Source organism: Chenopodium album, chromosome 25 (genome assembly GCF_948465745.1).
Source record: "Chenopodium album chromosome 25, dcCheAlbu1.1, whole genome shotgun sequence".
Taxonomy (NCBI): domain Eukaryota; kingdom Viridiplantae; phylum Streptophyta; class Magnoliopsida; order Caryophyllales; family Amaranthaceae; genus Chenopodium; species Chenopodium album.
This window is the reverse complement of record NC_137858.1, coordinates 14,940,336-14,959,162: the sequence shown is the minus strand read 5'-3', so window position 1 is coordinate 14,959,162 and position 18,827 is coordinate 14,940,336. Positions and strand designations below refer to the sequence as shown.

Sequence of the window (18,827 nt, the reverse complement as noted above, 5' to 3'; positions counted from 1 at the left end):
TCTCCACTAATCTACTTAACATAACATCTAAGATCCACTAAAATACTACTCCTAATTCTAAGGAAGTCTTTGTTGAAAGAACTAGCTAGCCACTACTAAACATTAGGAAATTGAAAACTTTGAAGAAATAAACTAAACACACCCCCTTGCTTCAAAGTTGGGTAACTCCAACACTTGCTAACATTGGACTTTTTATCTAGGCACACTTGTTTTTTAATTTCAACACGAACATGTGACATGACCACACACTTGCTAAAAATTGTTCTCTCTTCTCTCATGCCAAACGAATAATATAATCTTGTTCTCTGAGTTCATTACAAGGCGAGGCTACTTCATATATTCTTTCCTAACTTGGGTGGTTTTCTGCTATTTAGGTGGTTGCTTTTCTACAAGATCTAGGATTTGACAAGGATAGCATTGGTATGATCCTTGCTCGTTGTCCTGAAATTTTTGCTACAAGAAGCGAAGAAACTCTTCGGAAGAAGTTGGAATTATTAAATGGCATATTGAAACTAGAAATCCCTTAGGATATAAAGAAATACCCTGAATTATTTGTACCAGATGTTGATAAAACTATCATGCCAAATGAGTTAATTAACTATTGTCTTAGTGAAGCTCACTTTAAAAAGTAATTGTATTGGAATTTCATGCCTCAGAATAGGGATAATGGGTTATGAATTTTGAGTCATTAAGCATTTTTTCATCATCCTCATGGCAAGATTCATGATATTGTCAGCCCACCTCCATCCCGGATGCAAAAAGTAGAAAATTAAGCAATTTATTATACTCAAATTTGTAAATAAAGTATAGTAAAAATTGTCGGGAACTACTCATTTAAAAGGTCAATTTGTGAACGACTACTCTCTAGAAAGTTTTATAAAAAAAACTACCCCCTAAATTTAAAAACTTTGAGTTGCACTAGCCTTTTTCATTTTCCGGCAACTAATTCCAATGAGTGGGCTCCACTTTTTAAATTTATCTCCTAAGAAAAATATCACCCTCGTATATATTAATTAATCCTGTTCTTCTTTGCTAAAACTCAATCTCTGAAACCAATCTTAGTGATATCCAAATCGTTTTTCCTTCTTTAATTGGTGATTTTCACAAAACTTTGGGTTTTTAGATTGATTGCAAATAAGAGGAGAGTTGGCTAATATATAAGATGGTGAGGATGTTTTTATGAAAAAAAATAACAAATGGGTCTCACTTGCCAGAATTAGTTGCCAAAAAATGAAAAAGGGTAGTGTTACCCAAACTTTTTATATAAAACTTTTTAGCAATTAGTTGTTCATAAATTGACCTATTCAGCGGGCAGTTCTTGACAATATTTCATAAAGTATATATTGATGTTTTGACATCACATTTCTAAAATGAGTTTGTTCTACTACAGATGTTTTGACATGGATTTTTTCACAACCGATTACTTATTTTCACTGATGTTTACCTAACAACGTTTTTTTTTCTTGTCTTCGTTGAACAAATTGAGGTATTTGATGAAGTTTGCGTTTACAAAGAGAAATTTTGCTTCAATGGTTGTACGCTTCTCTCCTCTACTTGGCTATAACATTGACAAAGTCTTGAGATCAAAGTTCAAAGTTGGAGTTCTTAGCCAATACATGGGCAAGTCAGTGAAGGAGCTACTCAATGGAAAAGAAGATAAAACAAGGTTTTTTTTTTGTTAAGAAGCAGAGATATTAATTGTAGTTTGAAAGATATATTAGTAAAAAATGATGACGAATTGGCTATTGATTATTTGTGCCTTGATACAATGCATGTTTTTCTCAAGTAAAAATTAGTTTTGAATTGCTCTCATAAGTAATACAGTGTATGATACTGTCTGGCCATTGTGAAAATTAAACGAATCAAAATTTTGGATCATCCTGTATTTTATATGTGATATCATAGTGCAAAAATTAGATGAATATGGCTTCTGAATTTTGCTATACAGCATTTTATCATTCTAGTGTAGTGCTTTGAACATGAATCATGCTAGTTTGTGGCTCAAAGGACATTTGCTAGAACTTAAATTGAATAACATGTTTCAGTATTATGCAAAACCCTCACTAAGATTGAAAATACTCCACAAATTCTATATATGACAATTTTAGAGTTGATTGATAACTTTGTGTTAAGATGGTGCATGTATTGATGGACGAATATGTATAACACTCTTGAGGTTGCAAAATTGGTTACACAACTTATGTTGTATTGAGTTCCGATGGCCTTGTAAAGGATGGTAAATGCTACTATGCTAGGGTCCTTTCCATGCTTTTAAAAAGAAATGCTAGTTAGGGTTATTTGCTTTGCATGAGAAGTCCAGGAAGAGTATTGTGGAAGTTATAATTTACTTTTTTTTTAATGTAGACTATAACCCCATAAAATATTGATAAATTCGAGTATTGTATTAAGAAGAATGGTAAATAAAGTCCTACATCAAAATCTTAGAGAGCAATAATATGGAGTACCAATCAACATATGATTTTGTCATAAAATTTCAAATGTATATATATACATCCTCCGTTTGTCTTTACTTGGAACGCAACCCTATGCCACGCGCTTTAAGGTCGAGATTATATAATGTGAATAATGGACATATTATTCAAAATAATTTTAACACATGATAGCTAACCCTACTCTAATCCTCATGTGAAAATGTTTTTGATAAAATCGCTCGTTAACCTTTACTAATAATCTCCTAAAGTGTATTTAAAAGGTGTGTTGCAAGTAAAAAGAAATGGATGAAGTATATTTATCTGACAAAAAATGAAAATATTATTAAGAATTAAGAAATGTATTTAATGTTATCTACAAGACTACAACCCTAATAAATATACTTTATTATTATTGTATTAATATTGAAAATGAAAATTATAAGTAATAAGCCAGAATACAATACATCTTACACTGATCCTCTAGATGGAAATAGAGGATAAAAATAGATTATACCCATAAATTTTGGTTATACTCAAATAAAGTTTGACCACTTTCAAAAACTTTAGCAAACATTTTAGTGCAAGACCAACAACTTTTTCGGACTTTTTTCTTCCTCTATTTTTAAAGCACAAATTAAGGGTAGCTTTAGCCACTAAATTGATTAATTTGTCAAAAATATGTTGATTTCTAACGGAATCAAAACTCACTGATCAAATTTAGTCATCTATTACAATTTATCTGTTTAGCATCTAACAAACTTATTACAATTAATAGAGATAGAAAACTCAAGTCATTTTGCTCCACTCCAACATAAAAAAAGTTGATACATTACATCAAGTAAATTTTGTAAGTTTGTTTTTATCCTTTACAAATCTAATTAGCTAACTTAATCTCTTGTAGTAGCTATATCTTTGATTTGATAGTTTGGCCATTATTAAGATGCAAATTTAGTTAAAATAATTTAAAATTTCACAATTAATTTATTACAATTTAAAACATTGTGGAATTGAATTGACAATACTTAAAACAATACAAATTTGAGAATTATTTATTAATTTTGGAAATTTGTTTTAAAATCCTTATGATCATATTATAATGTGTAATTGATCAATATTTAAACAAATGTAAAGTTTTAATTGTCAAGCTTAATTAATATATACATATGAAGTACTAGTTTATTACATTAGTTAACAACAATTAAATATCAACAATTTGGCAATTTGGAATAACATAAATTTATGGTGATTATATAATATTGTACAAAATGATTTTTACTTATTTACATGCTATGCTAATTAACGATAACAAGCTCTAATATTTTTTTTTTTACAGATTGTATGATTAATATAAAGGTAATTATGTTACTAAGGCATAAGATAAATTAAGACAAATATAAGAGTCAAATTTAGGCTTTTTACACGGAGTTCAAATATAATTTAATGACAAAGGAACATCAAGAATCTCCTCATGCAACAAGGGAAATTGTTGATCCTTCTTTAAAAATTGCAATATCCATGAAATCACATGAATTCTCTCCTAAGTCCCCCATATCTCCAAAGATTAAAGACACAGTGGAATCAACCAAAGAAAGTCCGACAAGAGGTAATAATAATTCTCGATTCCTATTTGTTTATAATGTAGAGAAAGCTACACATGCAAAAATAAATGATGTATCGCACATCTTGGTTATCACCCTCGTAATGAAATTATTTTGTAGTAATTTAATGTGTTATATAGGTGAGTTTGATGGGAAAGGAAAATGTGGAAGAATATCAAATACAAAGAATAATTATGACTTTGGCTACAATGGATTCAACTACAAAAATTATGAGGTAATAATTTTAGACAATTTCTTCTTTATTTTTCATTTGATTTCTTTATTATTTTGCCTAGAAATAAAAATGTGAACACGTTTCCCTACCTTTTAAAAGTATGAGTAATCTCTTATGAATAGTGTTGAGACTGTTGTGCCCCTAAAAAATACTGATTTACGTATTAACACCTTTTAAAAGTATGACCACACTTTAAAATAGTGTTTAGACGATTATGTACCTAAAATGTTTATTTAAATATTTGTCTTCATTAATGTGGACATTTATACCCCTAAAAATAGTTGTTTACACATTTTTCCTAATTAATGGTACTAACAATACAAAATGAAAGTACTCATGGACATGGCTAGCTGCGCACGTTTTAGCCACCCTAGTTAAAAATATCAAGACAAGAAAGAATGATGATTAATTTTGGGGGAAATGAGAAATAGTGATGGCATGGTCAATTTAAATTGTGAAACACTATGTAAGAAATATATTTTACGGGTTTTTCACCATATGCCCTTGAGTTTTTTGTTTATTCACCATACACCCCTGAACTTTTTTAAATTCATCATATACCCTCGAGTTTTCACAAAAAATACACCATATACCCTTCATGATTAATGATTGTTAATTTTGCCAATCATTAAAATTAATTATGAACCGAAACCATCCTACATACATTCCCCTACCCCCGAAACCACCTACATTCCTTTTTTCACTCCTAAAATCACCTAAATTTCCTTTTCTCATCCTCAAAATCAATCATACGTATATGGTTATGGAGAATTGGAGTGGTTTCGGGGGCTGGAAAAAGGAGAGGAGTGGTTTTGTGGATGAGGGGGAGAGGTCTAAGGAGGTTTTAAGGTATAATTAACCAAATTTCACTCATCTTATTTTCATTAGGGGTATATAGTAAATTTTTGTAACAACTTAGGAGTATATGGTGAATTTGAAAAATTTCGTGGGTATATGGTGAATAAAACCGTATATTTTAAGTCTTTCCATTTCATTCAGGGTATGTAATTTTACCATGAATTTTTTAAAATTTGTATTTAGTTATGGTAACTACTTTATTATTTAAAGATGTTAACAACTCGACTCTTCAATGCACCGGCCTCATAAACTCAACTTTGATTATGAACACTTATACATGCGTACGGACACTTAAAACTTATTTACAATGAGCCAAAATTAAAACACAATAAAGGTTTACATACCATGGCAAAATCTAACAATTTTAAACATACATGTGCATGAAGCCATATAGTACACAAGTTAAGGAAAATATAGATTATCAAAATTATATATATTGGATTTTTTACTTCATAATTTAAAGTATAATGATGATAATAATGATATAAATTAATTGTTAAATTATAGGAATTTGAGGTATTAACTCCAAGAACAAGAAGCATAGCAATGGACGAGTATAGGAAAAAATCAGTTGTAATTGTGGAAGAGTACTTTGCAAATGATGATGTTGTTTCAACAGCAAATGAATTAAGAGAACTCGGGATGCCAAATTATGATTACTATTTTGTTAAGAAACTTGTCTCGATGGCCATGGATAGACACGACAAGGAGAAAGAGATGGCTGCAGTGTTACTATCTTCTCTCTACGCCGATGTGATATGCCCTTCACAAGTTTATAAAGGCTTTTCAAAACTGGTTGAATGTGTTGATGATTTAGTTGTGGATATACCAAATGTCGTCGATACATTAGCTCTATTTATTGCAAGAGCTATTATAGATGATATTCTACCCCCTATATTTTTAACTAAGCAAATGATTATTTTACCAAAGGATTCCAAGGGAGTTGAAGTTATAAGGAGGACCCAAAAGGGTTATTTATCAATCCCATATCATACGGAGATAATCGAAAACAGATGGGGTGGAAGTAAGAATAAGACTGTTGAAGATGTTAAAGAAAATATTACTACTTTGTTGACAGAATTTGTTGTTAGTGGTGATAAGAAAGAGGCCTTTATGTGTATAAAAGAGCTTAATGTTCCATATTTTCATCACGAAATAATGAAGCGTGCATTGATACTTGCAATGGAGAGACGAAAAGTTGAAGGTAAGATCTTAGAGCTGTTAAGAATAGCTGCAAAAGAAGGACTGATAAATTCAAGTCAGATAAATAAAGGATTTAATCGAGTGATTGAAACCATTGATGATTTATCACTTGATATACCGAATGCTAGACAAATTCTTCATTCCTTAATTTCAAAATGTGCTTCTGAAGGATGGCTATCAGTTTCTTCCTTAAAGTCCTTATCAATAGAGCCGAAGAAAAGGTCACTTGAGGAGGGTGTAGCAAAATCTTTTAAGATGAAGGCTCAAGCCATCATTCAAGAGTACTTCTTATCACGGGATACAATAGAAGTATACAACTGCCTAGACTCAGAGAATTCTACATCATCTTCTGAGCTAAATGTTGTATTTGTGAAGAGATTAATCAATCTAGCAATGGACCGTAAGAATAAGGAGAAAGAAATGGCGTCTGTTCTTCTATCATCCTTAAGTTTACCAGCTGAAGATGTTGCAAATGGATTTATAATGCTAATAGAATTAGCTGATGACACTGCCTTGGATAATCCTATAATTGTTGATGATCTAGTAAAGTTTCTAGCTAGAGCAGTAATCGATGAAGTTATAGCGCCTTCTCACTTAGAGGACATAGGTAACCAATTCATGGAGTGTGACTCGAAAGGCAATCAGATCATACAAATGACTAAATCACTTTTAAAGGCTCGACTTTCAGGGGAACGTATTCTGCGGTGTTGGGGTGGTGAAGGAAGTAAAGGAAATGGGTGGACAGTTGACGATGTCAAAGACAAGATAGGAAAACTTTTAGAAGAGTACGAGTGTGGAGGCGGGCTAACGGAAGCATTTCGGTGCATAAAGGAGTTGGGAATGCCTTTCTTTCATCATGAAGTTGTGAAGAAAGCATTAGTGATTGTTGTGGAGAAAAAAAATGAAAGATTATGGAAGTTGCTCGAAGAGTGTTTTAATTCAGGGCTTATAACAATGAATCAAATGACAAAGGGATTTATAAGATTTGAGGAATCACTTGATGATTTGGCTTTAGATGTACCAGATGCTAAGCAACAATTTTCATGTTGCATTTACAAGGCCAACAATTTAGGTTGGTTGGATTCTTTATCCTTTTCTAATGAACCTAGAGACCTACTTGACATTGGTAACCAATCTAAAAATTGAGTTTTACTTGCACTTCTTGTTCAATAATTTATACAATTAGTTTTATTTTTAATTTATTTTATTGCGGTGGGGGAGGGGGGGATATGGCATCAACATCTCATCAATCTTAAGTCATAACTAATCAAATTAAAACCATTAAGCATAAGTTGTAGTTTTTTTTCCTTTAAAAGGTGGGGGGTGAAAGGAAACATTAGTGTATGATTTTTATAATACCCGGTTCCTTTTAATATAAGGGGAGAGATCCGGTGAGAATAGATCTATATATAAGTGATAACCCTATTATATATGATAACAAATCTCAACCATTGGATACATCATGATCCAATTCAACTGTTGAGATTTCTCACATAGTAATGGCAAAAATGTAAATTTATATATTTTTTTGCTCATTTCGAATAATAATTTTTTGTTCACTTATTAAATGAGCAATCACTTATTTGCTCATTTATCAAATGAGCAGCAATTCTTTGTTCATTAATCAAATGTTTGCGTTATTTATTTTGTTTTTTTTTTTCTCATTTATCAAATGAGCAACATTTATATGAGCAAATAATTTTTGCTCATTTGATAAATGAGCAAATAAATATTTGCTCATTTGGTAAATGAGCAATAATCTTTGTTCATTTATTAAAAGAGCAAAACAATATTTTTTTTGTTTTGTTTGCTCATTTATCAAATGAGCAACTATTCTTTGTTCATTTATCAAATGAGCAATAATTCTAAAACATTCAAACTAATATGAAACCTTGAACTTACTTACTATATAAACAATTGTTGGACCATAAGAGACCTACTGTTGTTCACAAGGTCAATTTAATACATGTTCTGCCTATATAAAATGTAAATTTATGCACTTCATTTTCTGCCTATTTTCGAAGTAAAAAGTTCACAAGGTTAATTTAATACATGTTGTTCTGCTTATATCCGTCACAAATGAGCAAACTAAATTTTATATATGAGAAAACTAAATTAAAATGACCAAAATCACATACAATTAAAATGCATAATTGAAGATGAACAAACTTATATAAGAGTCTCAGAAAATTGCTCCATACTATCATCAAATAATACTAACTCATTAAACTCATTTTCGATCACCGAAATCTTTTAATTTCACCGGAACGAGTGACCATAATCGTCATTGAGTGGAGCTAAAAATGACATAATAAGTCTGAATTTTGAGCTTGATTTCTTTGTTGTTGATGTTGCAAAGTTAATCTCAATGATGTTAATGGAGATGTTGATGGCAAACATAATCGTCACCGATTAGAGCTCGAAGACGCAATTATCGACCTGAATTTAAGCTTAATTTCTTTGTTTTTTATGGCGTGGAGACGATGGTGATATGAGCACTATATAAGGACATTGTGGTTGATTAGAACTTGATCTTAATTTCTTTAAAATAATGGTGTGAAGTTGATGATGTATACTGAACAATAGGTCTTGGTGACATCTAGAATTAACTATTTCATTTCGCAGCAATTAACAATCTAACACAACCTAGCTACGATAACAAGACAAGAAAGGATCATTAAGGCTAATTATCTTCAACAACCAGCCAAGGTGCATCAACTTCATTCCAAATATCTCATTATACCAACTCAACCCAGTGATCAAGAAAATATACAAAATTAATATTCTGTGGACCAATTAATTCCTAATACAAGTAAACATGTAAAATCACATGCAAGCCAATCCAGAATCATTCTTCCTTTGCATTTATCTTTAACAGCAAATACAATGACATATGCGTAAACAATATGAACTCTATAATCAAATTTTGATAATTATTGCAATTATTAATTAAATATAAAAAATCAAATCAATTAAATAACACATTAAAAAAAAAAAAAAAGCCCATCAAAAAGCACCAATTTACCCCTAACCTCTAACATATCAAAATAAAAACCCAAGCCTAACATATTGTTTGGATATAGGGATTCGGAGGAAAAGGAAGAGAAGGGAAAGGGTAGGGTGCAATTTCCTTCGTTTGGGTAGTAAATTAAGAAGGGGAAGGAAATGGAAGGAAAGATTTGGGGGAAAAATATTTCAATTATTGCTCAAGAATAAAATCTTTTCAAATTTGAAAAGATTTGGAAGGAAAAAACATTATACAAAACAGAGATTTAAAAGGAAATTAAGTTATACAAAATGATTTTTTATAAAAGACAACTTTACCCTTTTTATTTTACAAAAAATCCACAAATTTTCTCTTTTTCAAATTGCTTGAATTCTACGTACTATTTCCCCTAATTCCCTAACTCTAATTTCAAATTTCTATACCAAATTTCAATTTTTTCCGCTAATTAACCGTTGTTATGGACTTTATGGTTGTCAATTTCAATGGTTTCCAGTTTTTGAGCAAATTTTTTCAGCCTCTTTCACTGCTTTGATTCCCATTCAATAATTGTTCCAAATCGAAATTTTACTTAAATTAATTAATTGCGTAATTCGCCATGATTGAATTGAAGATAAAAAAAAATAATGCACTGATGAAGGAAGATCATTAGGAAGAAGAAGAAAATCAAGGTTTTTTTGGTTTGATTATGAATTGAAATTTGGTTGTTGAATGGAACAATAGAGCACGATGTTGCTAGCGGTTGTTTTCCCTCCTACCCCCTTATTTTCTCCTTCTTTTCATACAAGGGACCTGAATTTCTTCCTCCCTTCCTTCCCCTTCTCTTCCCTCCCCTCCTTACCCCTTCCCCCCCTCCTTCCTGAATCTGTATACAAACAAGCTGTAAATTAATACTACTAAACAATTCAGAGAGGTGTTATTAAAATACTCACTATAAACCTATCAATAAGCACCAATTTCCATATTTCATTTTCCTAAAAACAAGCAGTTAACGATCTGATTGATCAAAGGTAAAATCATGCACACAAAAGAAACTGCATGCATTAATCCTTTGAGCTTACACACAAATCATTAAACAATCTATTAAATAAATATATTTCACTCAAGCCACGAAAAGGACTTTAAAAGAAGCTGCATGAGAAGATCTTAATAATTATCGTAGCTAATGACCATAAGAATTGAGCAATAAGTCACCTATAACTATAAATTCATTTCTTTACAATATAAGTTCTCTTTCCTCTCCTTAACAGTTTTTTTAAATTTAATTTTTTTGGGTAATTTAATTATGCTATACATAATAATGTATTTAATTACCCTATACAAGATAAGTCTACAATAATTGTTTTTCTTCTTGAACCTAGATACATTCAATCAACAACATAATACTCTAATTCATGTACAAGCACATGAAATCATGAATGCATAATAAAAGAAAATCAATTCTTTGATAAAGTGGAAAAAATAAAAGGGTTCACATTTAACGATTAAAGGTGAAAGCAGTAACAAGGATTAGAAATAAAAAAAACCAAAAATTAAGGAAATGAAAAATATGTATACCTTGAAGACCTCAAAAGGGGAAAATTGCAAGAGGAAGATGAGCAATAATAGCAGGCGGAGGTGCCATCATCATAAATAAATCCAATAGAGAAAATCCCGAATTATTAATTTTGTAAAATTGAACATTATCAATGAAAATCCCCAAAATTATCGACAAATAACCCACTATTTTACAGTAAAAGTCGCAAATTCAACCCAAAAAACTGAAAAATAATTACAATCAATAAAGAATGAACAATGTTCTATGCTTCATTAGTAAAACTATATTGAAAAAAATCAATCTTCATATAAAACCAATTAAATCGAAAAATATTTTGAAAAACCCTAGATTGTGAAATTGATATTTCTATTACACAAAGAAATATTGACACCTCATAAAGTTGTTTCAATGGAAGATAGATAGAATTATAGAAATCAAAAGTGGCTTCAATGGAGATGAAGGAAACCTATGTTGCATGACAATTAACAAACAATTAGCAAAGAAATGAAGGAAAAAAGCTTAGATGATTTTGAATTTAAAATCCCCAAATCAAACCCTAAACCCCCAAATCAAAATTACCCAAATCAAACCACAAAGCCGAAAATTTATCGTCCCTTCTTCTGATCCTCTCTACTATGCGATAGTACGCTTGCCGTCATTTGCACTGTTTTTACGACGATTGTACATCGACAAGTATGCCTTTTCGGAGGTTTGCGGTGGAGACTCGCATTTCTCTATTATTAGTGTTGCTACTACTACTGTTGTTGCATTATCTTTGGGAAAATGGAGGAACGAGAAGAATTAGTGTATATTGTATAGTGAGGTAGGCTTTAGTATCACTAAAGGAAGGGGAAGGGTTGAGGAGAGAGAGAATAGGATGGTTGAGAAAGAAGGAAAGTATAGAAAGTGAACACTATGAATACCCATGGAGAAGGAGAGTAAACGAATGGCAGGGAATGAATTAAGGAAAAGCAAACAACAAAGCAAGCTCAGGCATGCCACGCAAAAAGCATCTTAACGATAAAACTAACCCTGGTAATTTTGGAGATCTAGTGTGGGGGGTAAGGGCAAGTATTGCTAAATGAACAACAAATTTGGTGCTTGGGACTTTTTGTAACACCCCAATATTCTCTCTTAAAACCTGTATATACCCTGAACAAAATCCAAGAGAATTACTGGCGTGCTACCGCCACGTGTTCAACCGTTAAGGCTATATAAAGTATTAGCAGCGGAAAAACTAAATCAGTTATAAATAAGTTTCAAAACAAACAAATAAAACCATATTAAGTGATACAAGTTGGAACCATTAAGGCCCTTATTCAAAACCGAACAAAAGTAGTAAATAAATAAAATCAGAGTTTAAATAAATTCAAACTTATAAAAAGAAGGGAAATTCTCTTTGGTGAATTCCAAGTTTTTAATTTTCTAAGTGGTAAACAAAGTTTTATAAAATTATTTATTACTTATGACATTAATTATTATATTTTATTAAAAATTTAACTATAGTTAGATTTTTTTTATTTTTTAACATTAATATTTAACTATAGTTAGGTTTTTAATTATTTTTAACTATTTAATAATTATACTAAAATTAAAAAAAAAAAAATCAACCACCCTTTCCCCCACCCACTGCCACCTCCTCCTGTCGGCGGCCAACGCCCCTACCTAACCCCCAGCGCCAGCAACCTACCTTCTCTCTTCCCCCCCTCCCCACATCCCGACATCTCCCAATTAAACCACCACCTCTAACCCCCCACCAGTCAACCACCTTAGCCCAGCAGCCTCCCCATAATCGCCACCCAGCCTCCTCGCCACCGACGCCTGACCCTTCCTCACCACGCCGATTCCGCTCCTCCCCTCAACCATACGCCACTAACCGCTCATTCCCTTGAACCATCATACCCCCTCCCTCCTGTTGAATCGTAAAAACCACTCCCTGCCCTTCCACCTTAGCCAAACATCATGCAACCACCCCGAAACCCCTTCGCCGGCAGCCCAGATCCCCTCCCCCACGTCGCCGTTGCCCACCATAGCCAAATTTCACCACCCCAAAACCCTAAAACCCCAAAATCAAAACCCTAAAAATCGATTTTGGGGATTTTAATTTTGGGGTTCGACGTGGTGTTTCAGAGGGTGGAGATGGCAGGGGAGGGGCGATTTGGGTTTTCCGGTGCAAGCCTGAAGGCGAGGGAGGTCGGCCGTTCGCCGGCGAGGGGAGGGGCTGCTGGTTGGGTGGGGGAAGGGGTTTTTTTTTTAAAAGTATTTTTATACTAATTTAATTATTAAAAAAAAAGCTAACTATAGTTAAGGTTTTTTATTAAAAATACACTTCTCAATGGTAAACAATAATTTAGGTTTACCATTGATAATAAAATTTAAGAATGTTTACCACTCAAAAAAGTAAAAACTTGAAGTTCACCAAAGAGAATTTCCCTAAAAAGAAATATACTGCGAATAATAACCAACTCTCCACTCAAAATCCCACCACCTTGATGCAAGTCCAAACTATGTAAACACATGTGATGAGTCTGCTCCCCAATATTATAAGTGTAAAGATTGGATCATTACAGGGTCATTGAAAGGTGAAGGCCATGACCAAAGAAAGACACACAAAAGCACGCAATCAGCAAAGCTGAGTACATACAAGCTACGAAAAGTAATAAGAAATTCCTAGCATGCTACTAACAATCAATCATCGAATACAATCTAATTATAAGCTCAAACTTATGAATTAACTATTTACATTACTAAGACTCCACTAATTAATAATAGTTAAATCATTTCATTTTATTCATTGGATTAAGCAATAGACAAGGTTGTCCATCCCATGCTCCTTTGGAACATCAACAAAAGAAAGCCCCATGCCTCCTTTCGGAAGCATCAATAAACATCCAACGACCAAGGGCGCGACTCCGTCACCGTAGCTAGTATGAGATCTCATCTAACTCCAAATTTTGAAAAGTATTTGAAATAAGAGACTCGTAGATCAGATGGCCTCGAGAAAAGTGCACGGCTAATACCCCGTGTACCCCCAACCCCGGATTGTCATTACTCTAGATGTGCACCAATCCAGAGTCTTATTGCTCATCCATCTTGCACTTTATGTGTTTTACAGTTTAGACTTGGCGATGACTCGTATGCAATACAATACAATCAATCCAATATCAATTTAATCAAGTAATCCAAGTTTCCAAATCTAATTCTTGATTTATTAGTGACAAACAATATTTATTATTGATTCCTTTATCTACCTCGATGTATAAACACCTTGAGTGCATAAAGCACCCCAAAACTTAACCTCATCTTATAAGACTTTAATTCTTCCTTTACTCATTCCATCTCAATAATCATAATAAAAGTGAAATAAAATAATTCATTCCACATATTCACGTACCTTTGCCTCTAAGCTCATCTTGCAAATTAACGCATAAATAATAGTTACAAGTTAAATTAAATAATAGTTACAAGTTAAATTAATACACAATCCTCATACTTGAACAAAACCAACCGTCACATCAAACATTAATCACAATTACTACCATACAATTTCAACCAATCCACAAGTTCCTAACATGATTCTAAGTTTTCCAAGTCCTTAAACATGCTCCTAAAGTCAATCCTTGTACTTACCTTGAGTAAACGAATTGGTTGACCACTTAACCAACTAGAAATCACCTTTTATAAAGTCCTCTCCTAAACCAAGCAATCAAATTTACAGCAATACTAACTGTAAGGAGGGTGTCCCATCGTAGGGGATCCATTGCTGCAAGCTCCCTTGTCTAAAGTTTTGATACGAAGCCGGACCTCCCACTTGTCTCCAAACTTCCCTAGCAGCCTTGCAGTCTCTAAGAACATGAAGAGTGGTTTCCTCCTGATTCTCACAATTCAAGCACCAAGGAGCATCATCAAGACCCCTTCTAACTCTATTAGCCTTTGTCATAATTCGATCGTGCATAACAAGCCAAAGAAACACTTTGATCCTCTGCTGAACACGAAGCTTCCAAATTAAATCCCAACTTCCATCCGTTAGACCCGATTGCTCACCTTTTATAATTATCATGGCTGATTTAATTGAAAACTTTCCAGAAGTCCCTCCACCTCAATACACCAGATCACCTTTTGTGGGATCCTTTTGTAACGTATGAGCTGCCACAATTTGCAAGATGTTTGCAGGTGAAGGTCTGCGAAAAGATCCCACTTCCAACCTAAGTTCTCATCCCATAATTCTTCCACTTTCGCATTGTTCAACTCCTCAGGAATCAATAGCAGCTTCATGAAGAGGGGTTGGGGTAGCCTAGTTGTGATCCCATAATAAGGTTGACACCCCATTGTTTACAGCCATCCTTGCACCTTTTAAGATGAATTGCGCTGTCTCTGATATGCCTTTCCATACATTAGACATATTATCCTTAGGAACGAACATATCAAGGTCGCATCTACCTTTACAATACTTTGCCCGAAGCACTCTAGCCCATAGTGCGTTTGGGTTTGTCAAGACCCTCTACCCGAGTTTAGTTAAAAAAGCAGAGTTGGAGTGATGAGATGAACGAATATTTAAACCTCCTTGGTTTCTTGGTAATTGTAAAGTCTCCCAAGAAAGGAGATGAATTTTCCTTTTTTCTTCACTTCCACCCCAAATGAACCTTCTAGTACGTTTATCGAGCTCATCACAAATTGACTTAGGAAGTTTTGTTGTTTGCATTGCATAGGAACTCATTGTGGAGAGTGTAGATTTTGCTAAAGTTATACGGCCAGCTAAGGATAAATGCTTTGACTTCCAACCAGACAACCGCCTATCCATCTTTTCACAAAGGTAGGCGAAAGTGTTCCTCGTTACCCTACTTGTTAAGGTAGACATTCCCAAGTATGTGCCAAGATCATTAGTAGCTTCAATACCCAGTTCATGGCTAGTATTTCTAATCTCATCCTGCCCCATATTCTGAGAAAAATAAATTCTTGACTTAGCACGATTTATTTTTTGCCCTGAGGCCTCACAAAATCGAGTCAAACACTGCTGCGTATTATTAGCCTGCTCAAAGCTAGCTTCGGCGAATAAAATTATATCATCAACGAAGGCTAGATTAGAGAGTTTAGGACCATTACGACTTGCATAAATCGGACTCCAGTTGTTGCTAATGACAAATTCTTCAATTATTTGATTGAGCCTTTCCATACATAAAACGAAAATATAGGGAGATAGGGGATCTCCCTGTCTTACACCTCTACCCGGGGTAAAAGAGTATAGTAAGTTGGCTCACCATTCCATAGCACGCGCATAGATGAAGTTGAGACACACTCCATAATTACTTGGATGAGTAGCACTGGCAGACCTATCTCTTGAAGAGTATCACGGATGAAATCCCACCTCAAGCGGTCATACGCCTTCTCAAAGTCTACCTTGATAGCCATCATCCCCTTACCACTCTTCTTCTGTCTCATAGTGTGAATAACCTCCTGTAAAATTACTATATTGTCTGAAATCTGTCTTCCAAGGACAAAACTCGTTTGAGTTCATGATGTTAAGTGAGGCATCATGGGTTTGATCCTGTTAACTATCGTCTTTGTAATAATTTTGTAGGCTACATTGCAAAGACTAATAGGTCTGAATTGCGAGGCTAACTCATGACAATCAACTTTGGGTATGAGGACTAAAAAAGTTTCATTCAAACTAGCAGGAAGACCTTTACCCGAAAGCACATCCAATACTACTTTGTAGACATTCTCCGCCACCAAATCCCAATGTTTTGGATAGAAGAGCGCTTGATATCCGTCTGGGCCAGGCGCTTTTAGAGAGCCCATCTCTTGAACTACTCTTTCAATCTCACAGCGAGCAAAGGGTCGAGAGAGATAATTCCAATCCTTATTTGAAAATTCAGGAAAAATTCCAAACGGTAGATTAGATAAATCCCCTTGAGCATCATCTAAACATAAATTTCTGAAGTAATCAAAAATGTGGTCTTTAACAGCAGCCGTGTCATGAATCCACTCTCCCTCATTACTTTCTTTAATTGTTGTAATCTTGTTGCGCCATCTTCTTGCTATTGTGCTCAAATGAAAGTAAGAAGTGTTTCGATCTCCAGGCCATCACGTATCCACTCTACTCGAGATTTTTGATACCAGAGACTTTCCTCCTATTGAAGAACCTCATCCAATTCACGTCTCAACTTTGCCTCAAGTTTTATTAGATCTCGAGATTTTTGAATTGCTAGATTTTTTTGCACACCAGCTATACGCACCATAAGTTCTCTTTTCTTTTTAAAAATGTTGTGAAAAACATTTTTATTCCAATCTTGAAGCTCTGTAGACAATTTATTTAGCAGTGGGATTAAAGGCTCATCCTTGCTCCATTTGCTCTCAACAAAAGAACAAAAATTCTCGTGGGTAAGCCAGGCTGCCAGAAACTTAAAATGCTTATTAATCGAGGACAGGGGTGCAAATCCATTAGGCGACACTAGCACAGGGCAGTGGTCAGAGTGCACCGCTGGTAGATTATTTGAGCTAGCATTCGCAAATCTCAGGCTCCAATCTCCATTCCATAGAGCCCTATCAAGTTTGGCACTTGTTCTTGTTTCCATTGAATTTCCCCTAGCCCAAGTATGACTAGGGCCACTAAATTCCACCTCTAAAGACCCATGTCTTCCACCCATTCGTTAAAACGAGCTATTCTTCTAGAGGTTTCGGCACAACTAGAACTTCTTTCATGACTGAAACGGGTATCGTTGAAATCACCTGCCAACATCCAAGGTTTATTATGACTAGCAGCAAAGTCCTGTAGCTCTTTCCATAAATCCACTCTTTTAACGGGATCCGGACAGAATAAATTGCCGAGAAATACCAAGGGTCACTTCCTAACCGCTTGATTTCCATAGTAATGTGTTGACCATGTTTAATTATTGGGTCAATGGAAACTAGTTCGAGTCTCTAATAAATCCATATCCCACCACTAAAACCTTGCGCGTCCACTCTAGTATGACCGGAGTAATTAAGGATTTGTGCTATATTTTCAGCTTGATTACCACCCATATGTGTTTCAACAAGGGCTAACACATTAGGTTAATGAGTTCTCACAACTTCTCTGAGAGTACTAACAAAAGCACGACTTCTTGCTCCTTGCACGTCCCAAACCATGCAAGTGATAGACAAAGAGTCCGGGGCTAAATTAGGTGTACAATCATTCATATCTAAGGGTATGGTGGTGAAAGTACTTGCATACGCTGCTCTGAGTAACCTCATTAGTCTATTAATTTCATTGGGGAGACAAAGTGTGAACACTAGCTCCATCGGCTCCGTGTGTGGTTCCACCCATGACTCGATCCTCCAATATGTGGGTCAGGGGGTCTGCTACTCCCAGGTAGGCCGCTTCCATCGGTTGACCGACACATAGGATCTTCTCCGGGGGAATCATGAGAGGGATTACATTCGAAGGAGGGGGAAACATGTGAAAGCTCCTGTGGTTCTGCATCTTCTGTAACAATAGTGGTAGCCTCTGGGATTTCTTTTTGTGTCTTTTGGTTTTGATTTGTGAGTCCTATTTTCTTTCCCCTGTGAACTAGCCTTTTGTGTTCTCTGAACTAACTCTTTTTTTGTTTCCAAATTTGTGATAGCTTCTAGGGGTTGGACGGATTTCAAAAATAATTTTTGGGAATTAAAATTATCTTTTTTGATATTTTTCCCCTTATTTCCAGGGATCTTTTTATTATTATCTTTTCCAAACGAGAAAGGGAGATCATTAGGAATCTTTGTCACGGGATTTCGGGATTGCTCATCAAGGCTAACCGTAGCTAATTTTGGCATACTAGGATCAGTACAGAGTACCTCTGTTTCCTTATTTCCACTTTGTGAACCCAAATTGATAGTGCTAAATTCCTTGTCATTCGATACTGAATCTTCTAATTGCACATAATTCACTTCTTCCAGCAGGGATAGTACCCCAAATCTCGAGCTATTTCCTTTTTTTTTC

At 34.3% G+C, this 18,827-nt stretch overlaps 1 pseudogene; it reads left to right on the top strand.

The window, feature by feature from the left end:
- The first annotated feature begins 3,872 nt into the window (after window positions 1-3,872).
- LOC145613772 (MA3 DOMAIN-CONTAINING TRANSLATION REGULATORY FACTOR 2 pseudogene) lies at window positions 3,873-7,472 on the top strand (annotated as a pseudogene).
- Window positions 7,473-18,827: the final 11,355 nt, after the last annotated feature.